This window comes from Pteropus medius, unplaced genomic scaffold (assembly GCF_902729225.1).
Source record: "Pteropus medius unplaced genomic scaffold, Ma_sr-lr_union100, whole genome shotgun sequence".
Taxonomy (NCBI): Eukaryota; Metazoa; Chordata; class Mammalia; order Chiroptera; family Pteropodidae; genus Pteropus; species Pteropus medius.
In genome coordinates this window covers 274,008-296,748 of record NW_024341753.1, presented here as the reverse complement: position 1 = coordinate 296,748, position 22,741 = coordinate 274,008, and the positions used below count along the sequence as shown (strand labels likewise).

Here is a 22,741-nt window from a genome sequence, read left to right as displayed (position 1 = left end):
TCTTCTTCTTCTTCTTCTTCTTTTTTAATACAGGCATATCTGGTTAAGGTAATAGTTAGAAAAGAAAAAAAAAGACATGCGAAAGAAAATGTTAACTACTACTTGTATTGTAAAATAGGTTTAAGTTTAGATTTTTGACAAGTATTTAAAGAAAATATAAATTCAGCTTATTTCCTGTGGAGTGTGTAGGTCTCTAGGTCTTTAATTTGGATTGAGGTAAATACCTAAATTTATTTAAATTTTAAATAAATTTTTACTTTTGTTACCTCAGTAACAAAAGTAAATAATGTTCTTTTTAGTTAGGATGTCTGCATATGATTCTATGCAGAATCTTAGGAAAGTAAATGAAATAATAGTGTTAAAGGTGATTTAAATAATAGTTCAGTCTGCATCTTTGGGGTAAACGTAATATTCTGCTTTAAACAAAGGGGTAAGTTAATATTTATTTATTTATAGTTATTAATCATTTCTATCTTTATTTAATTTACTCCCAGTCTCATATGCCAGTTTTTCATTTGGAACTATGATAATTTTCTCTATTTCCTTTTTTTTTTAATGTTTTATGTCTAGGCTCTAGATGTTCATTTTGTAGTTACCATGAGGTTTGTATAAAATGTCTCAGAGAAACTAGAAAAAAACTTGACAAGGCACCTCTACTGCTGATCTCTGCTGCTCTTGTGCCCTCGTGGTCCAGTCTGCAGAGCTGATGGGAGCCCTGCTCATGGAGCAGCCGGGCCTTGTGAGGTAAGGGATCTCCCTGGGGCTTCCCTGACAGTCCAAGTGTGGTAACTGGGCAGGTGACAGGTGTCCTTTCAATTACACATGGAACTTCTGTGCACCCCCACCACACCTTTCCAGGTGGACTCCAAGCATCATGAACATAGATGTGGAGTTCCATGTCTGGCACAACTACCCTTGGAGCAAGTTGTCTGCCAAAGTGAAGCAGAGTCTTAGAAATTCACAGAGAGAATATGAAAAGCAGGTTGTTCTGTACTGTATCTACAATCAGTTATTATATAGAAATAACTTAGTTGTAACATATCAAGAAAGATTAATGTAAATACTATGAGGAGCTTCTGAAGTACAGTGATCACTTCATGCTGTACCCTTACCATTTATTGGATATTGTAGTAAAGGGCCTGCGAATAACATCATTTCCATATTATACTGGGATTATGGAGGACAATATGAACAGTGGAAAAACTGATTTTTTTGCCCAATTTACTGCTTCTAACTGTTTAAGTCTTCTTGGCATAAGAAGAAACCAGTACATTGATCTTATGAATCAATATAGATCATCAAAAATTGTTTTTCAGAAGGAAAATGGCCCATGAAGTCGGTGGAATTTGCCACCAACATGGTGGTATGGTGGTTGCTACAGGCTGCATATATCACAGAAGATGACATAAAGATATGCATCTTGCTTGAGAAATACACTATTGATAAGATTATCAATTCAGGCCTTCAACTCTCTGGATCACTAGATTATAATGTTAGTATAACATAGGACTTATTTTTCTGGATGTACCAATATCTTATGACAATTGTATAGTAATTTCTTCTTTTGAGGGTTTTTTAATAAATCTAGTGCATTATTTTGTAACTACTCTATGAGATATCCGTTTCAATAGATGAGCATACACTAATGTTGCAGAGATTGGAAATGTCCTTGAAATAGACTTATCCTTGGTTAAGAATGCTGTATCAATATATCACTGATTTGGCTTTGCCCATAAGAAGGGACAAGTAATAAATTTGGATCAACTTCATTGTGGGGAAATGTTCTATCCATAAACAAATTCAAGAGTATTTTAGGTCCACAAAAGATGCTCATTGAATGATGGGGAAAGTAGGAGTCCTGTACAAGAAGCCTCATCAGCTACTGACACTGACACAAATAGTTAAAAAGATCCAGCTGACAGTCAGTGTAAGCGGTTTGAGTGTGTCTACAAGACATATAAAGCATATTGAATTCCTGTTTGACTCAACTCTCATTGCCTTCTTAATGATGGGAAATCTTTCACCATGCAGTCACAATGTTCAAAGTTAGCAAACTCTCAGCTGAGTCCCTGGACAGCCTTCTTATAGAACTAGAAAAGGTTCAGAGAACTGGCGAAGAAGCACAAAAGTATTTTGACTATGCACTTACTCTGAGAAACACAATACTTCTTTTTCACCATAATAGAGATCTATTTCACAAACTGCACAGCCTGAGAAATACAATTATGGTTTTCCTCTGGATCTCTTACATTGCAAAAGTCTACTTGGGTTGGACTGTGCAACTTGCAGCAGAGTTCTAAACAAAAATTATGCACTACTTGTTTCCATGGTTCCTCACATCAATGGATTTGGCCTGTCATCAGCTGTGCCCCTCAGCATATTGGACCAGCTATCACAAAAGTCAGTTCTGTCTGGTTTAACATCATCTCTTTACTGACCAAAGGTACAAGACTGCAAAAACTGCCAGAGATATTCCAGTGTTATGACCAATTTCTAATAATGTCTTGAGGTCGTGATCCTAGGATAGTTCCCATGTCAAATGTGCTCATGATCTTGAATTATGCTTTAACACATTTGGTGGTTTTGGTTTAGAGTCATGGTTTGCATGGGACAGAAGAAACTGTCCACATACCATTTTCATTTGATAACACAGATCTATATGGAGAGTTTACTTGTGTCAAAACTCATTCCAGGAATGTGCTTCAACACTGGATATTCACAGAGGCTAGTTTTTCAAGTTTGCTTTCAAAGTCATCTTATGTTAATTTGGGAGTTCCACTTCTTAAAAAGAATTTAATATTTAAAGATGATGTCTTATCAAAATAGAGTGGATGGTCACCTTCCACATTTCTTATTTCTAATCTTCATTTACAATAATTTGTTTACACCATTTGTTACTCACACTTTCTGCCTTTTTTCTTTTGTAATGTTAGCTTTATAGTGCCAGTCATAGCTTTATAGCTCCTGTACTGCAGTGTAATTCATGCTTAACTGATATTAAAGTTTGGGAAATATGATCACGTTTTTGAATTTTTCCTCATCATCACACCTCTTAGTGCAACAAAGAGATTTTTAGCAGTCAAGGTATTTTTTACCTTGAGACAATCTGCTTTTTTTAAATAAAACTGAAGATATGCGTTATAGACTTTATGATGACTTATGTTTATAAGCAGTCACTAGGAATATTGCAATGGTTATTTTATGTTAGTTTATCAAACATAAATCTTGTTTAATTTTATATTTTATTACTTTTTCTTTAGGGGATCATAGGAAGAGGTGGAACTCTACCTCTGAAAGGACTTCTTGGTACTTAACATAGCAAAACTATAAATTAATATCCACTATTGAGAGATGATGTGAAGGTGTGTTAAGTATTCCTATAGATGTCTGTAAATTATGTATAGCAGTTAAACATTGTTGAAAGTATGTAAATCAGTGTAGTATTGTATAACTTAACCTCGATTGATAAGGTCTTAACTCAATGTCTGACTACACATTGACATATCATAAGAAGCTTTGGAAAACATTCTATTTTTAAACATTTATAGATGGACTTCTATTATTTCTCACACTGGGTTTTATATATGCATTGGATCTTTATGGAAAACCAGAATTTATTTTCCATTAGCACAGCTGTGGTTGCTGCACATTTTTCTTGTTTTTTTTTTTAATTTTATTATTAGTTTCAAGTATACCATACATAGATTAGGCATTTGTCTAGCTTATAAAATGATCCCCCTAATTGCTCTTTCTCTCCTCTGACTCTCCACCTAGCCATTACATTAATGCTAACTGCATTCCCTATGCCATGCTCTCCATCCTGTGACCATCTATCAACTATTAATTTGTACTTTTTTAACCTTTCACCCCTTTCTTCCAGCCCCTAACCTCCCTCCCCTATGGTCGTCACTAGATTATCCTCTATATTTGTGAGTCTGTTTTCAATTAATTTGTTCTTTTTGCTCCTTAGATTCTACATATAAGTGAAATCGTACAGTATTTCACCATGATTTATTTTTTTGTTTAGTAGCTTTACCAAATGAATTGTTATGAAATTGAATTTGGTGTTTTCAAACCAAGGATTATGATTTTAGGTTAGAGTTGCATAATGGGAGCATTAAGGCTATGTCTTCTGATCAAAATACTTAAGTGAAAATTTTACTTTGAAGACATCTTCATAAGCAATTTGGATTTTAAATTTATGTCAATAGTTTTGGAGGAAATGATAAAGAAAAAATGAGCAATTTCAAAATGTTTCCTGAGTCATTATTTTAGTGTCTCAAATGTTAATTAGAATAATTGGAATTACTTCTTAGATTTTCAAAGTTACTTTGGGAAGTTTATTCAGTGTTATACTTTAGTTTAGCTCCTCTCATAGAATAATAGTTTGCTAGTTTAAAGCTAACCAATCTAACTGGTCGAACAACATATATCTGAAACACTTAAAGCATTAGAAAATTAAGGAATAATATAACATAAACATTTTTGCTGATAAGTTTTGTTATTTTCAGAACTGATACGTGTGGATTTAACATATTTCTGGAAATGTATGCCTTTTTTAACACTTTTCTCATTTAGGAAAAAAAGTTCACCTCGTTGCCAGTGTTAATTTAACATCATGCATAGGAATGTTATGTTTTCTAGGATTTGACATCCTCAGCAATCGAAAATTACTATATTTTGTAAATGGAAATACTATTACTAAAAATAGAATACTATAAATACAATAATATCATTTGTTTCCAAAGACTATTGATATACCAGAGTGATGGGGAAAAAAAATAAATTAAAAACAAGATATTTCTTGGCAAACTTTGGGGGTAAGGTTAGGACTGTAATCTACAAGTTATCTTGGGGTAAACACTGCAGTCCCAGGGGCCACAGGTGAGTATTCTCAGGGGAAATGGGAAATGAGTTAAAACTGTTAACATAACCATGCATTCAATATCATGGCTTACCTATAGAATTGAATATTTTGAAGCAGGTTACCTGTGTTACAGTCAGTGCTGTGTTTGGGGTAAATGCAATAACATTTAGTTTTCTATTTTCTCTTATATAAGGTAGAAATCAAATGTAATTTATAAATGTTTGTCTATAAAAGGAAAAATACATATTAATATAAAACAATTTCTTATGACTGTGAACCACTCATTTATTTTTTCCCATAATTTTTTGTACATGTCTAGGGCTATTAGTTATGAATATAACATTTACACTTTTTCAAAGAAAAATTGCATTTCATTTAATCAAGTTTCTTTTTTTAAGTTTATTGTTTCTAGCTTTATTGAAATATAATAGGCAATTAGTTGCTCATATTTACATTGCAAAATTCAATGAGTTTCTTTCAATTATAGTTGGTATATGATAATATATTAATTTCAGTTATACAGTAGTGTGATTAGAGATCTATATAACTCACAAAGTGATCACCCAACTAAATTTAGTATCCCTCTTCCCCCTTACATATTTATGACATCATTAACTATTTTACTTACACTACACTTTATAACTCCCTGTCTATTTTGTAACTAAATATTTGTACTTTTTTTTAAGTTTATTTTGTAACATTGGTTAATATGATTATATACTTTTAAGGCTACATTATAATTTGACAATTATATATTTTATTGTGTGATTACCATCCAGAGTCCTGTTTCTTTCAGCTACCATATATTTGATCCCCTTTACCCACTTCACCCTCTCCCAAACTCCTTATATTTGACTTCCTTTACCCTGTCTACCTCCTCCTTCCTCCCCCATCCCCTAGTCTTTGGTAACCAATAGTCCATTGTCCATGTCCATGACAATGTTTGTCCTGTTTGTTCTGTTCATTTGTTGCTTTTAGGTTTATATCCCACGTATAGGTGATATCATGAGATTTTCAACTTTTTCAGTCTGGCTTATTTTGCTTAGCATGATTATCTTGAGGTCCATCCAGGTTGTCATAAATGGCAGTATTTCACCTCTTCTTATGGCTGAGTAATATTCCATTGTATATATGTACCACAGCTTCTTTAGCCAATCATCTATTGTAGGACACTTCGCTTCATCCATATCCTGGCCATTGTGAATAGTGCTGCTATGAACATCGATGTGCAAATATCATTTTGGATATGGGTTTTCAAGTCTTTGGGGTAAATACCCAGTAGAAGGATTGCTGGATCATATGGTAGATCAATTCTTAGTTTTTTGAGGAAACTCCATACTGTTTTCCATAATGGCTGTACCAGTTAGCAGTCCCACCAGCAGTGTATGAGGGTGCTTTTTTCTCCGCATCCTCTCCAACATTTGTTATTACTTATTCTGTTGATTATAGCTATTCTAACAGGTGTGAGATGATATCTCATTATGGTTTTGATTTGCATTTCCCTAATAGCTAACAATGTTGAGCATCTTTTTGTATATTTATTGGCATTTTGTATGTCCTCTAAGGAGAAGTGTCTGTTCAGGTCCTCTGCCCATTTTTTCATTGGATCTTTTTTTGTTGTTATTGAGTTGTATGAGTTCTTGCGTATTTTGGATATTAGGTCCTTATTGGTGGCATTGCTTACAAATATATTTTCCCATTCGGATGGTTGTCTCTTTACCTTGTTGACAGTTTCTTTTGCTGAACAGAAGCTTTTTAGTTTGATGTAGTCCCATTCATTTATTTTAGCTTTTATTTCCCTTGCCTTTGAGGTCAAATTCATAAAATCCTCTTTAAGTCCAAGGTCCTTGAGTTTAGTTCCTATGTTTTCTTTTATGATTTTTTATTGTTTCAGGTATTATATTTAAGTCCTTAATCCATTTTGAGTAAATTTTGCTGTGTGGTGATAGACAACAGTCTAGTTTCATTCTTTTGCAGGTGGCCTTCCAGTTTTCCCAGCACCATTTATTGAAGAGACTTTCCTTTCTCCACTGTATGCTTTTGGCTTCTTTGTTGAAAATTATTTGCCCATATAAATATAGATTTACTTCTGGACACTCTATTCTATTCCACTGGTCCGTGTGTCTGTTTTTCTGCCAATACCATGCCATTTTGATTACGGTCTCTTCGTAGTATAATTTGAAGTCAGGCAGAGTGATGCCTCTAGCCTCGTTCTTTTTTCTGAGGATGGCTTTGGCAATTTGGGGTCTTTTGTGCTTCCATACAAATCTGATGACTTTTTTTCCATTTCTTTAAAAAGTGCTGATGAGATTTTGATGGGGATGCATTAAATCTGTATAATGCTTTAGGTAATATGGTCATTTTAACTATGTTGGCTCTTCCAACCCAAGAACATAAAATATCTTTTTATTTTTTTTGTATCTTCTCCAATTTCTTTTAATAGGGTCTTGTAGTTTTCATTATATAGGTCCTCCACATGTTCTGTTAAATTTATTCCTAGGTATTTTATTCTTTTTGTTGCAATTGCAAAAAGAATTATTTTTTCTACTTCTTTTTCTGATGCTTCATTATTAGAATATAGGAATGCTATGAATTTTTGGATGTTAATTTTATATCCAGAGACTTGTAGATTCTTTATGGTTTTCTATATATAGAATCATGTCACCCACAAATAATGACAGTTGGGTTCTTTGTTTCCTATTTGGATACCTTTTATATCTTTCTCTTGTCTGATTGCACTCGCTAGGACCTCCAATGTTATACTGAATAACACTGGTGATAGTGGACAGGTTTGCCTTGTTCCTGATCTTAGAGGGAAGGATTTTAGCTTTTCACCATTAAGGAAAATGTTGGGTGAGGGTTTGTCATAGATGGCCTTTATTATGTTAAGATACTTTCCTTCCATACCAATTTTGTTAAGTGTTTTGATCATAAATGGATGCTGTACTTGTCAATGGCTTTTTCTGTATCTATTGATATGATCATATGATTCTTATTTTTTAATTTGTTTATGTGTTGTATCACCTTAATCATTTTGCATATGTTAAAATATCCCTGTGTCTCTGGGATAAAGCCCACTTGATCATGGGGCTCCCACATTGGGAGCATAGATATTAATAAGCGTTATATCTTCTTGGTGCATGATTCCTTTTATCATTATGAAGTGTCGCTCAGCATCCTTCTTTACCTTTTTTATTTTGAAGTCTACTTTGTCCGATATTAGTACCACTACTCCCGCTTTTCTTTGAATGCCATTTGCCCAAAATATCATTTTCCACCCTTTCACTTTGAGTCTATATTTGTCTCTGGAACTGAGATGCGTCTCCTGGAGGCAGCATATGGTTAGGTTTTGTTTTTTGATCCAATTTGCAACTCTGTGCCTTTTTATTGATGAGTTCATTCCATTTACATTTAGGATGATTGAAATATGAGTTCTTCTTATAGCCATTTTATCTTTTACTTTCTGGTATCTCGGTGTTTCCATTGCTTCCTTGTCTGTGTGTTTCTGTTTTATTTATTTTCATTGGCTTTTTGGGTTTTGCCTCTTGTTCTTTTTGTTTTATATTATATACTTCAGTTCTGAATTTTTAGTGTGTGATTACCGTTTCAAATATGAAAAGAATAGTTATATATATACAGTCATCCATTTTCTTCTGCATGTGCCTTATCTCCTTTCCCCTTTATGAATTTGGATCTTTGAATCCTCCCCTTTTCAGCCACTGTTATCTCAATTTGTCCCTATGTATGCTGAACGTTCATTACCATCTTGCTATAGCAATTCTCTTCTTATTATTTAAGCTTATAATGCCCTGTCTTAGTAAGGGTTGCACTCTTCTATTTGCCTGATAGTCACTTTACTCCTAATTATGTAGTTTTTTGTTGTTGTTGTTTTGTTTTAGGTGAGTTGAGCTCTTTCAGTATTTTCTGTAGTGCAGGCCTCATAGTGGAGAATTCCCTCAATTTATGTGCTGAGACGTCAGAGAATAATCTAATGGGGTTTCCTTTATAAGTTACAGTCTTCTTTTCCCTGACTGCCCTGAGAATCTGTCTTTGTAGTTGACTTTTGATAGCTTTAATACAATGTGTCTTGGTGAAAGCCTTTTGGGGTTAAGATAATTGGGTGTTCTGTTGACTTCTTGAATTCCAAGTTCCAGCTCATTCCTTAGATTTGGGAAATTCTCATCCACTATTTGTCTGAAAATGCTTTCTAGTCCCTGCTGCTTTTCCTCACCTTCAGTTATGCCCAGTATTCTTAAGTTTCTTCTCCTGATGGTATCAGCTAGTTCTTGTATTTCTCTTTTATTATTTTTCATTCTTCAGTTTCTCTCTTCTTTCTTCTGATTTATTTCTAGATTTCCATCTTTAATATCACCGATCCTTTCCTCCATTTGGTCGACTCTATTTCCCCAGCTTGCAATTTCATTTTTCAACTCTTGCAATGAGTTCTTCTTTTCCACAAGTTCTATTTGTTTCCTTCTGAGGATTTCAACCTACTTGCTCTGCTCTCCTAGTTGATTTTCAATTCCTGAAATTGTTGATTTGAGTTGTTTTGGATCTCATTGAGTTTTTTCAGAAGTACCATCCTGAATTCTGTGTCATTTAAGTCACATATTTCTATGTCTGTAAGCTTATTTTCTGGAATTTTTTCTCCTTCTTTCTGAGATGCCTTGTCACTTTGGTTGTTCATGGTGTTTAATGGACTATTCCTCTACCTGGGCATTAATAGAAGTGTATTCTGTTGTTTTTCCAGAAAGAAAATTTATTATATAAAGGTCTCCTTTAGCTTGCTGCAAAGAAGGCTCTTTTTTGTTTGTTTGTTTCCAGTAGGTGGTGTCTAAGCCTCTTAGATCCCTGCTTTATATTAAGCCTACATGTCTTTTTTATTTTCTTGTAGATATTTAATCACACTTGCTACTCTCAGTTTCAGTCCCTGTCAGTGTCAGCAACAGTTTTAGTAGTGTTTGCTCAGATTCTCCTGAGGCTCTACGGTGATTGCTCTTGGAGGATAAGGGGGAGGGGCCTCTGGGTTGGGAGTTGGCAGCTGCGGCTCGCCTAGGTTTTTCAATCAGGGCCAGTAAAAATCAACTATTGTTTCTCTGTGGTCCCGTCCCACTTCTCTGCTTTCTGCCCTGATGACTGGGCCCTGCTGCCAGCTGCTAGACGTTCTAACACTTCCAAGCAGGCTAATAAGGAAAGTCGTTGCACCTTCCCCCTCCTCCTACAAGGAGCTCTGGCGTGTACATAATTCCACGTGTACATGAAATCATATGATATTTGTGTTTATCTGACTTATTTCATTCAGCACCATATCCTCTATGTCCATCAAGGCAATATCTTTTCCATCCCCTTCCTTTCAGTCTTTCAATCTGAGGTGAGTCTTGTTTTCCTTCATGTACCCCTATGACATGGATACTTTTACATTTAATTGTGTTCCATAGACTCCTTAAATTATTATTATGTCTTGACTTCTTTTTTCTTGCCATTCTGATTGAGTGTCTTGGCTTTCTCATCCTCTGTATCAGTGGTTCGATCCTGTTCTTCATCCACTCTCTTTATTCCCTCTAATATACTCTTCATCTCAGTATTATGTTCTTAATTTCTGACTGGCTCCTTTTTATAATTTCCATTTCCACTTCTATGCTTTTTATTTCTTTATTTAAGTTCTCACTCAGTTCATCTACACTCTCCTAAGTTCATTGAGCATCTCTATAATCAGTGTTTTGAACTCTGCATCTGTTAGATTGCTTGACTCCATTATTTCTGGATCTTTGTTCTGTTCTCTCATATGGTTTCTGCTTCTTTGTCTTCCCACTTTGGCTTCCTTTTTGGGTCTGTTTCTATGTACTAAGCAAAGTTCCTAAGTATCCTAGTATTATTAGTACAGCATTGTGTGGTAGGTGTCTGGTAGCACAGTTCTGAGAGGGGTTCAGCTGCAGGCCAAATTTAGCCCCAGCCCCCTGGGGCCACCTGTTAAGATTAAGCAAGCAATACACAGATATTGCTGTGTTTATAATTACCTTAAGAGGCCATGCCAGAAATCATGGTCAGCTGCCATCAGTGTGGCCTTGGAGTTGGCTCATCAAGGAGCACTGGACTTGCCGCAAGTTGGGGGAGGCAGAGTTTAAGGGAATCCTCTGGGCAGAGTGACCTCTGTAATCTAGTTTGATGATGTCTAGCTATAGCAACTCTGCATCTGCACACTGGGAGTAGGGAGAGCTTAACTGAAGAACAATGGATACTGCCAGAAGTTCTGCCTAGGAAAGCGCTGTGTCTCCTGTTCTTGTTCTGACAACTCAGTGTCCTCCTGTAAGTCCTGGTACTCACGAGCAGCCAACCAGGTTCTGGTGCTCCGAGCCAGCAGGTCTGTCACCACAAAAGTCCACTCACAGACATGGACCCTTTTAGAGGTTGTCTGAAGCTGCTGGCTGCAGCTGCTGCAGCCTCTGTTCCAGTCAGCCGTTCACGACTAGGTAGCCTCATGTCTTTGCCCCCTCTTACCTTTTACTATTACAGGTTGTTTTCTTATTTCTCTTCCTAATTGTAGTGCTTCTGTTCATCTAGATCCCAGGTGACTTTGCTCACTGTTTGTTTTGTGTTCTTTCACAACTTTGATTTGGTCACAAGGGGGATGAACAAAGCCTTTATCATCTATGCCGTTTTTTCACCTCTCTTAATTAGAGTTCTTTAATTTCAATTTTATTTGCTTTGTTTGAATTAACTGTAGTTATTTTATTTATTTCTGTAATAACAACCCAAGATTATTGTAGTGACATGTACACTAATAATCAAATATTTGTAGTTGTTGACAGTGAGCCCAGTTATTGGTGTGTTTAAAACTTAAAGGTGAAAGAAGGGAAAAGATTGGTAGTTGCAAAATAGTCATAGAGTTGTAAAATATAGCATAAGAAATACAGTCAATAATATTGCAATAACTATTTATGGCATCAGGTGGATAATAGATTTATTGAGGTGATCACTTAATAAGTTATATAACTGTCTAATCACTATGGCATACACGTGATATTAATATAATATTATATGCCAAGTATAATTTAAAAATAAAAAAATATTAAAAAAAAACAAAATATGGGAGTGATTTGCTGCTACATTTCCTTTGAGAGATAATGGAGGAAGAAATAGCACCTGACTATGAAAATAAATTTTAAGAAAAGTACTGGAAAAACACGTGGCTAACTCTGGTTTCTCCTGTGAATGAGGAAAGATTCTAATTCCCAGCTGAAGGCTTCTCATACTTATCAGGAGAGATCATCTGCATATTTAGAGCTGGTAGCAAAATATAAAGTCTGCTTTTTGTTTTGATTTATGAATTTGGCTTTGTTTCATGCATGTAAAGATGTATCATTTAAATCTTATAAATGTTAATCCAGTTCAACAAAAAGGTAAATTTAAAATACAGACTTTATTATTTGCCAAAGAAAATGTATTAAAAAAATTTATCCAATTTTTTTGTAAATATTTAATTTCATTGGATTTCACTAACTTCCCTTTCTTTTTCCTCTTAATGTTGCTTAAAGAAGGTGTCTCCAACCTTCGGACTATGGACCAATACTAGTTCGTGGCCTATTAGGAGCCAAGATGCACAACAGGTGAGTGGCAGGCAAGGGAGCAAAGCTTCATCTGTATTTGCAGCCATTCCCCAGTGCCTTAGTGCCACCTCATATCATCAGGCATTAGATTTTCATAGGACCAGTCCCTGGTGCCAAAAAGGATGGCGACTGCTGGTTTAAAACATGGTAAACATTCCTTAGTAACCAAGAGAAAAAGAAATATCAAAAAAGATACACCTTGAGCATATGGCTCAGGGGACCAACAAGTCTGGGGCATTGGACTCCACAGGACACCTACTACTTAAAGTCACTCTACTAAGACCGGGAGACATAGCAGCCCTACCTAATACATAGAAACAAACACAAATAGGCAGCCAAAATGGGAAAGCAAAGTCCCAGAGGAAAGAACAGAACAAGACTCCAGAAGAAGAGCTAAACAAAATGGAGATAAGAAATCTACCAGATGCAGAGTTCAAAACACTTGTTATAAGGATGTTCAATGAACTTAAGGGAAGAGTAGATGAACTCAGTGACACCTTTAACAAAGAGATAGAAACATAAAAGATGAAATAGAAAAAATAAAAAGAAATAGAAATGAAGAACACAATAACTGAAATAAAGAATACTTTAAGAACAATCAACAATAGAATAACAACAACAAAAAAGAATCCAAAAAAAAATAAGATGGTGTAAGGAGCTTTGGGGCCAACATCAAGCATATCGACATTTGCATCATAGGGGTACTAGAAAGAAAAGAGAGAGATCAAGGAATTGAAAACTATTTGAAAAAATAATAACTGAAAACTTTCCTAACCTGGTGAAGGAAGTAAAAACACAAGCCAATGAAGCACAGAGATTCCCAAACAAGGTGACTCGTAGAGGCCCACACTGAGACACATCATCAACAAGGTGGCAAAGATTAAAAGCAAAGAGAGAATCTTAGAAGCAGCAAGAGAAAAGCAGTTACCTACAAGGGAGCTCCATAAGACTGTCAGTTGATTTCTCAATAGAAACTTTGTAAGACAGAGGTATTGGCATAAAATATTCAAAGTGGTAAAAAAGCAAGCACCTACAACCAAGATTACCCTACCCAGAGAAGCTATTATTTAGAATCGAAGGACAGATAAAGAGCTCCCAGACAAGAAAAAGCTAAATGAGTTCATCAACACCAAATCAGTATTATAAGGAATGTTAGAGGGACTTCTTTAAGAAGAAAAAGGAAAAAGAAAAAAAGGTTAAAATTATGATTCATATGTTTGTATGTTCATTGCAGCATTATTTACAGTAACTAAGATAGGGAGGTAGCCAGAGTGTCCATCAATGGATAAGTAGATGAAGAAGAGGTGAGATACACACACACACAATATATACAATATATACATTACTCAGTCATGAAAGGAGAGTAAAATCTTGCCATCTGCAACGACATGGATGGACATGGAGGGTAGTGTGCTAGGTGGAGTACGTCAGATGGAGAAGGGCAAGTGTCATGTGATTTTGCTTATATATGGAATCAAAAAACAAGGTGAATAGACAGGCAGGGCAGAAACACTCATAGATGTAGAGAACGTTTTAATGATTGCCAGACCGGAGGGTTGGAGGGATGAATAAAAGAGAAGAATGAATAAAGTAATACAAATTGGCAGTTACAAAATAGTCATGGGGATGTAAGTTATAGCATGAGGAATATAGTCAATAAGGATTTAATAATTTTGTATGATGTCAGGTGGATAATAGATTTATTGGGGTGATCACTTTGTGAGGTATGTAAGTATCTAATAACTATAATGTACATCTGAAAGTGATATACTGTTGTATACAAGCTGTAATTGAAAAATAAAAAAAATGCATACTAAAAAAAGATTAAAAAAACCCAGTAGGATGGTTACTATCAAGAACAAAAAGGAATGAAAGAAAATAATTGTTGCTGAGAATGTGCAGTAATTGGAACTCTGGTACATTGCTGATGGAAATGTGAAATGGTGTAGCTTGTATAGAAAACAATTTGTTGGTCTCTGGAATAGTTTAACATAGAATTACTGCATGATCCAACATTTTCATGCCTAAATATATACCCCAAAGCATTGAAAATAGAAACAGGTACTGAACACCACTATTCATAGCAGCGTTATTTATAATAGCCCAACATAAGACACATTCAAATGTCCATCAACAGGTAAATGAATAAAACAAAATGTTTATTCATACAATGAAATATTATTCAGCCTTAAAATGGAAGGACATTCTGATATATGCTACCACATGAATGAAACTTGAAAATATTATGCTAACTAAATTAACCCAGATACAAAAAATATATTGTATGATATATTTGAATAGGCAAAATTATAGAGACAGAGAGTAGAATAGAGTTTACCAGAGGTTGTGGGGATGGGAAGTTATTTAATGGATAAAGAATTTCTGTTTGGGATGATGAAAAAATTCTGAAAATGGATAATGGTGATGGTTGTATATTACTGAATGTACTTAATACCATTAAATTGTAAACTTAAAAATGGTTAAATGCTAAATTTTATGTTATGTATATTTAACCACAATAAAAAAAATTTTCTAACTGCACTGTATTTGTGGTGGTTGAATACAAATACTTTATTAGAAAAAGGAAATGAAAATTTGATACAGTAACTCTCATAAGTATATGTATGATAAAATGTACTCAAGGGTAATTTCTGAATGTCAACAAACTATCGGTTGTGACAAAAAAATTCATATCCTTCAGGGCAATAACTTTTGGCATTGTTCTTTTCTATTAGTGAGAAAACTGCAAGTTAACACATAATCTCACAGTATCTAGAATAGAATCAATAGTACATGAACAAGTCAAAACAGAATTAAGTAATCCTTTGGTTGGTCTGTTAGATAGTATCCCAATATAATTTTAAAAATATATAACTTATACCTGAGTTTTGGTTAATTTTCCTTAAAAGTCTCCTACCACAGAACTATTTTGTTTAATGCTAATCTGTAACTAAATCCTCTATACCAGTACCTTATTTTGATCATCAATAATATCCAAATGTTATTCTTGATCAAAAAAATAATTGATGTTACTATGTTTGCCTTGATTATTTACTTAAGTGTAGAAAAGGTAGTTAAATTTATGAGTAGAGTCTTCTCAAGTTTCTCAAGTATTCCAAGATCCATGGCCTTCTAGAAGTGACTTAATTATCACTTATGAGGCTGGAACCATACAACAGGTATTGGCTTTTTCCTGGGAAGACTTAGTAGGCATTAGATCAACATTTAAAGTACCATACTTGTTTGTTAATGGTGGATTTTCATACCTGATAAAGGAGATGTGTAGCACTGGATTCCAATCAAATCCCAAGAGAAAAAAAGGACATAGTTTTAATGAAACTATACAGTAATATGTTGCCATAAAGAGTAAAGAGACTCAGTAAAAGTACATTGTTCTGAATTCTCAGAAAACAGTGAAAATCAGATAAATCATCAGTAAAATTAGTATTTATTAATGTTTTCTTTATTTGAGTAAATAAAATTTGCTCTTAATATTCTAGTGTAATTGCAACTACTATTAATTATAACTTTTAACCAAAATCTCTTCTTCACAGATAGAATAGAGACGTAGAAAATTGAGAGCTTTATGTCACACTTAAATCAGACCATCAGTTAAAGCAATCCCCTAAAGCCATATACATCCCTTTTACATCTTCGTAAATGGTAGAGTTGTATCAATTGGCAATTATAACAAGGTTTCGGTGTTGTATTTTACTTCAAAATTATTTATGTTAGTTAACTCCAGTATTACTCCAAATTTTTTAATTAACTAAGGATTTTGTAAATTAGGTTTAAGTTAATACATTTCAAAACATAATTACTATTAATATGAAAATTGTCAGAATTCAATTAAGTTAAACAAAGTTTTATATTTATATCTTAAACATTATGTGAGATTAATATTAAATTGTCTAATCAGTAAGTACTATGAGAGGTAAAAAAGTCAAATTAACCATTATTTTAATTAAGAAATAATCTAAAATATTATACTTTTTAAAAAATTTGTATTATTGCCCACACTGATAAGATCAGAGTTAACACATTTAGCTTTTCTTATTAACCAAAATTATTGTCATTCTGATTAATCCAAGGATTCAAATTGTTTTTATAAATTTGGATTGTTATCTACACTGCTTTGAGTTAGAAATTACTTTGAGAGCCTTTTTTTTTTTAAGTAGGAAAAGTATGTCACTTAATTTTCTGGTAGCTATGAAAAGATATTATATATTTGTAACTGCTTTTTAATGTCTAATAGTCAATCAGAACAGATTATTTTAGTACAAGATATTATAATTTTGATTTATTAATATTCTTTAGGAATAGGAAAATATTTCACACACAACACAATGAGAGCTAAAGATTTGTCTTAATGATAGATAAATAATTATATAAAGTTTGCAGTTTCATAATTTCAGTTTTATTACCTCAGTCAGATATTGAGGAAAAGTTAAAGCACAGAACACAAAACTTATCAGTCCATACTTCACAGGGCTGTTGTCCTCAGTGGGCATAAAATAATTCCTCATGTTATATAGACAAAATTATTTCATTTAAAATAGTTCCTATTTTATTTTATATCAACAAAGAAAAGATTGACAAGATATTTTCTGTCGCTCTCTCAACTAGAACAGATCATTTCTTCAGTAGTATTAACAAAAGTTCAGACTAAAAAATCAGATTTCAAATCATTGCTGCCACCAGTGGAGAACAATTTATGGGCTATGTACAAACTAAAACCAGAATTGAACTTAGTCAGAAAACAGAAACCAAAAAACCCACATAGAATTAGGGGGAGAGAGAGAGAGAGAGAGAGGTAGAGGCAGAGGAAGAAGGAGAGGGAAAGGGAGAGGGAGGGAGAGAGGGAGAAGGAAAAAGAGATAGCAAAGGTGACATTTTATTTTCATTTCCTAACTGGGATTTCCTCTAGGGACCAAGCAGATAGGCCTGAAATAAATAGTACATGATGTTAACTTCTTAGATAGCACAGGCTATGGCAGAAAGTTCACCTGTGCATCTTGATGAAACAATCTTCTAAAAACTAAAGTACAATTTTCAAAACATTAAAAACACATTTCATGTATAAATATGAAATGAACATATGTTAAAATGTGCTTAACTCACTCATTAGACAATGAGGTGGTAAACCTAACAACAAAAGCATATGAGAAAATTAGTATTTATTAATGTTTTCTTTAAAAAAAAAATAGAAATTTAGAATGAGATTGCTAGGTTAGATAGGAAAATGTTTATACAGGGTAACAAAACCATAATTTTGTAGTTAATATTTTTATCAAACAGAAATATGCACGTTAACATATAATTTCTCAGTTTCTGGATTCAAATCAAATTCTCCTAGTTAATTAAATAATCTCTGCATCAGACTGTTAATTCCTGAGTATAACTATCACTTTGCCTTATTCCCAAGTTATGGATAATTTTTCTTACACTATCAAACATTATAAAATATTTTGTTAAAAAAACAAAGTATTTTTGGTATAATATGTTTAACAGGTATGAGAAAATTTTAGATCTTAAAATCCTTTTAATATCTCATTAATCATCGTTATTCAAATAATGTCTCCTTTCAGTGTCTCTATGTTTAAAACGAATATAGTGTCCAGATGATCTATGGACTCTAAGATTTTTTTAGTTCTGATATTAGCTGATGCTTTTAAGTTGTAGTGGTGATGTTTTAAAGTAATATATACTTTTACTGTTTTTTGTTTGTTTTTCGGCTTTATTGACATATAAGAGATAATTAGTTGCTGATATTTACATTGTGTGATTCAATGAGATTTTTTAAATTATAGTTGGCATACAATAATATACCAGTTTTAGTTGTATAGCATAGTGATTAGAGATCTATATAACTAACAAAGTGATCAGCCCATTAATTCTAGTACCCCTCATCCCACTTAAGTGTTTATTACAACATTATTAATTATTTTCCTTATGCTAAACTTCATATCTGTCTATTTTGTAGCTATCCATTTGTATTTCTTAATCCCTTTGCCCATTTTCACTGTCCCCCTGAACCCTACTCCCATCTAGTGGCCCTTAAAATATTCTCAGTATCTATGAGTTTATTTCTGCTTTTGTTGTTATTGTTGTTCATTTTGTCCTTTAGATTCCACATGTACATGGAATCATGTGGTATTTGTCTTTCTCTATATGACTAAATTCATTCAGCACAATATCCTCTAGGTCCATCAAGGCAATATCTTTTTTTATCCCTTTCCTTTTAGTCTGTGTGTGTTGTTTAATCTTAAGTAAGTCTCTTGTAGGCAACATATGTAGAGGTCTTGTTTTCTTATCCAATCAGCCACTCTATCTTTTGGTTGGAATACTTAATATTTTTCCACTAGGGGTACATGTTGATAGGAATGTAATTATTACCATTCTTCATATTTTTGATAGTTTTTTTGTTTTTTTAAAGAAGCCTCTCCAACATTTTCTGTAATACTGACTTGGTGTTGATGAATTCCTTTAGCTTATTTTTGTCTGAGAAACTCTTTATCTGTCTTTTATTCTGAATGATAACTTTGCTGAATAAAGTATTCTTGGTTGTAGATCTTAGGTTTCCATCACATTGAATATTTTGTGTCAAGCCCTTCTGTCTGGCATAGTTTCCTTTGAGAAATTAGCTGCCAGTCCTGTAGGTGCTCTCTTGTAGGTAACTAACAGCTTTTCCCTTGCTGGTTTTAAGATTCTCTCTTTGTATTTAACCTTTGGCATTTTAATTAGGATGTGTCTTGGTGTGGGCCTTTTTGGATTCCTAGTTTTGGGGACTCTCTGAGCTTCCTAGGGTTGTGTATCTACTTCCTTCTCCAGGTGAGAGAAGTTTTCCTTCATTATTTTTAAAATAGCTCTTCATCTTCTTGTTTTCTTTCAGGTACTCCCATGACATGGATATTTTTACATTTAATTGTGTTCCATAGGCTCCTTAAATTATTATTATGTCTTGGCTTCTTTCTTTCTTTTTTTTTTTTTTTACCATTCTGATTGAGTGTCCTTGGCTTTCCCATCCTCTGTATAGGTCATTTGTTCTTCTTCTTTATTCACTCTGTTTATTCCATTTAATATACTTCTCATTTCAGATAATGTGTTCTTCATTTCCGACTGGTTCCCTTTTATAATTTCTGTTTCCATTTTTATGTTTTTTATCTCTTTGTTAATGTTCTCACTAAATTCATCCACACTTCCCATAAGTTCATTGAGCATCTTTATAATCAGTGTTTTGAACTCTGGATCTATTAGATTGCTTGACTCCATTATTTCTGGATCTCTCTTCTCTTCGCTTATATGGTTTCTGCTTCTCTGTCTTCCCATTTTGGCTGCCTTTCTGTGTCTGTTTCTATGTACTAAGCAAAGCTCCTAATTCTCCCGGTATTATTAGCATGGCTTTGTGTAGTAAGTGTCCAGTGGCTCAGTCCTGAGAGGGGTTAAGCTGCAGGACAAGTTTAGCACCAGCCTGTGTCCCTCTGGGGCCACCTGTTAAGATTCAGCAAGCAATCCAAGCTGCTGTGCCTATAGTTGCCTCAAGAGGTCATGTCAGAAATCGAGGCCAGAAGTCACCAGTGTGAGTCTTGGTTCTGCTCAGCAAGGAGCACCGGACTTGCTGAAGACACAACTAGATGTGGCTCAGTGGGGCCCTGAGTTGGGGAAGAAGGAGATTCAGACAATCTTCTGGGCAGAGCAACCTCAGAGCAAACTGTCATCCAGTTTGATGAGGTTCCAGCTTGGTGGCTCTACATCCACACACTGGGAGAAGGAGGACAATGGATACCATTGGAACCTCTGCCCAGAAGAGATCCTCACCTCTGACCCTCACTCTGACAACTTGGTGTCCCCCTGTAAATAACTGGTGCCCCCTATGGAGCTGACCCAAAGTTAGTGCTCATAGTGAGCAGATCCATCACTGCAAATGTCTGCTCATGGACATGGCCCCTTTAAGAGGCATCTGCAGCTGTGGGTTGCTGCTGCCATAGACTCTGTCCTACTTAGCTGCTTGCACCAGGCACCTCGGGTCTTTACTCCCTCTGCCTTCTACCATTTAGAGTTATTAATTATTTCTCTCTCTAGTTGTAGTGCTTCTCTTCATTTAGATCCTAGGCAACTTTACTTGCCGTTTGCTCTGTTTTCCATCAAAACTTTGATTTAGTCACAAGAGGGATGAACAAAGCCTCTATCACCTATGCCATTTTTCCCATCTGTAATTTAATGCTTAAATTAATTGCAGGACTCTATATTTTAAAGACAATAGTGGCTTTCTATTAAAGAAGAAAAAGGAGGAGAAACATCCTAGAATTCTATACTCAAATAAAAGCTTACAAAATAAAGGCTAAATTTTCTTGGTTAAAACATCAGGAAAACATTCAAAATCCAACCCAAACTTCTCACTATATTCTAATCTCTGATATTCTCTCTCTACCTCAACCCCACTCGACTCTCAAACTTTCAAAGAACCTTTAAGGCTGTATAAATTACTGATCTCTCCCAAGATAAATATAGAAAGTTCATATTATAACCTTATCTATTCTTTGAATATAAACAGCTTTTTCTTTATATCGGTCTTAGTTCAGTAATTTTTAAGCTCCTGTAAATTATTCTCTTACTCTGCCTCTTTCATTCTCCCTGACTCCCACCTTCCCCTTCCTCTGATCTTTTTACTGTACCATGGAAAACAAACAGGTCCAATTTTTCATATTTACAATTCCAAAGTTCAAATCTGAAACTGTCCTATCTTAAACTTGTTTGGTGGGAATCCCGACCTGACGTCTATCTAAATCAATCTCATATAATTTGGTGCAGAAATATTAATATGCTGATTACAAAGTCCTGCTTCGGACGACACTGAAGAATACGAAAACAACAGTATCTTTCCAAAATCCAAATTCCTGAATCTAACTTCAAAAATATGTGTTCTTACATTTTGATGGGAAATTACATAATTCAATGTTGCAATATTTGAATGTCTACAGAGATGACATATATACAAAAAGAGTTAGTTAACATTTTTTAAATTTGATAATAAGATAAAAAATAATAATTCCACTCACTATATGAGGAAAAATTCTACTCATGGCCTTTTTACTTCTCAGGTCTAGGGCTTTGAAGCTCAACATTCTCTGGCCCAACATTGTATCTCATATTTTGCTTCATTTTTATAAAGAAAGCTTCAAAAATAAATTCTACTTTCTTTATTCCTGTTAACTGTTAACATCCTTCTACCCACAGACATATTTGTCCCACAAAAGCGAATTTATGAGAAAAAAAAATATTTGTTTAAGTTATAGTAAATAGACTTGAGTGTTGAGACATACAGACCTGGGTTATTGAACTTAGTTGAATCTTGCAATAATACTGTGACTGAAATAAAAGTTAAAATAAAAAAGTAAATGTTTTTAAAGATAGCCCTAACAAAAAACAAAATCTAGGATAATACCTCTGAAAGTAGCACTAATTTGTTTAATTTGGAGTGTAATAAATATCTTTAAAGATTTCTATCTTAGAAGTTTAAAGAAATAACCTAAATGCAAGTATATCTTAAAGATATCTCAGGTTTGGTTTCAGACCAACTCAAGAAAGCAAGGATCATGATAAAGCAAGTCACAATCTTTTTGCTGGTGGAGGGTCTTGCCTTCAGTTTTTAAAAAACACAGCATCGGTGAAGTGCACTGAAGTGAAGTGCAATATAACAACATCTGCCTGTACTTTTCTGCCTTAGTTCAACAGACCAAGATGTAATTATCAATATGCCTTTCTAAGCAATGAGAAATTATTATAATGCCTATCTTAAAACTTCTTGTGTCTTTTAAATAGTTTACTTTCTAGAAAATTATATCCACCCATTTGGTTTAAAAAAAAAAAAAAACTAACTTATCTACTTTAACTGGTGATTCCTAAACCTGTATCTCCATATTTAAATTATCTTCCAAAATAAGTATATACTGCAAAAATTGTAGACATATCCACATAGGCATTTAATAAAATTTCAAAGTCGTCAGGGCCCAAACTGAACTCATTTTCATCTCTTTCTATGTCTCTATCCATTTAAAGTCATCTTCTTATAGATAATGATGTCATTGTCTCTTTATCCATTTAAAATTATTCTTCTTTATCCATTTAAAATCATTCTTCTTATCAGATAATGACGTCACTATCCATCCAGGTTTCTAGAATACAAAGTTTGAATATTATCAGGGTCTATAAATGCCCAGAAAATGTCATTGAACTAATTTCATTTTAGAAATGTCTTTCAAATGGC

At 34.0% G+C, this 22,741-nt stretch overlaps 2 pseudogenes; both read left to right on the top strand.

The window, feature by feature from the left end:
- LOC120593281 (protein FAM91A1-like) overlaps positions 1-748 on the top strand; it is a 3,059-nt pseudogene extending 2,311 nt beyond the window's left edge.
- A 126-nt stretch (positions 749-874) lies between these two features.
- Positions 875-2,826, top strand: LOC120593274 (protein FAM91A1-like; annotated as a pseudogene).
- Positions 2,827-22,741: the final 19,915 nt, after the last annotated feature.